This window comes from Muscardinus avellanarius, assembly GCF_963383645.1.
Source record: "Muscardinus avellanarius genome assembly, chromosome: 15".
Lineage (NCBI taxonomy): Eukaryota > Metazoa > Chordata > Mammalia > Rodentia > Gliridae > Muscardinus > Muscardinus avellanarius.
The window spans coordinates 69,270,243-69,271,400 of record NC_137801.1 but is presented as its reverse complement, the minus strand read 5'-3'; positions in this window follow the sequence as shown (position 1 = coordinate 69,271,400).

Below are 1,158 nucleotides of genomic sequence, written 5' to 3'. Positions count from 1 at the left end.
CGGCCCTGCTCGGGTCCGCTCGGCCTGGCTCGGCTCCGGCTGTCAGACGAAACACAACCCGGCTCCGCCCCCCCAAAGGAGGAACCAATGGCGGGCCGCTACCTTCCACCAGCCAATCGAGATTTAGTGGAGGCGGGGCTTAGGGGAGCGGCTCGGCCCAAGCAGAGGCGGAGCTAGACCCAGGTGTAGGTGGGCGTTCTCGCTGGAAGTGGGCTGGAGGTGTCGCTGCAGGACCTCAAGTGGTGAGTTTGACCCAGTCCCTCCAAAAATTCCAATACCCTTATCTACTAACAGGAAAAATACGTAAGAGGTGACACACAGCAAGTTTCTCAGAATTATTACTCTGTGCCAGGCACAACGTAAAACACAGACATATGGTGATACACACACACACAAAAAAAAAAAAAACTGAAAATCACAGTCCTTACTGTTAGGGAGCCCACAGTTTAACGGAGTCTAAAATGCAAACAAATAACTGCAAATAGATCATTGCAATACAAAATGATGAGTGCAGCAATAACATACACCAAAAAGAGGAGGGGGCTACTGGGGGCTGCAACCCAGAGGCATTCTACCTCCGAGCTAGTGTACTACAGTCCTATTTTATTCTTTTATTTTGAAACAGAGTCTCATCAAGTTGTAGGTGGCCTCACTAAATTGCTGAGGCTGGCGGGAACCCGTGATCCTCCTGTCTCAGCCTCCCAAACACTGGAATTACAAGCATGTGCCACCATGCTCAGCAGTGTGTAGATTTTTGCCTGAGACAATCCAAAAGGTTTCACAGAAGAGGTGACATTTGAACTACGTCTCCAAGGATGAGTCGGCTTTTAAGGATGAGAGACAAAGACTGCTCACTTGAATAGTCACAAAGCAAATACAGATCCTGACCATAACTTACTACCTCCCCTCCTAAACCAGTCACTTCCTCAAGCATTTAGTTCTGTACGCTGTAGCCTTACAGGTAATCCTTGCTTTCTCTCCTTCCATCTCTTTCTGTGTTATCTGGACTGATAACAAGTGCATCAAATTAACTTCAGATTTAGTGGCTTAAAACAACAACAAACATGTATCTCTCGCGATTTCTCTGAGCAGAATCTCCGGAGTAGTTTAGCTGCGCTCTGGCTCTCAGTCTTTAATGGGGCTGTAGTCATCTAACGG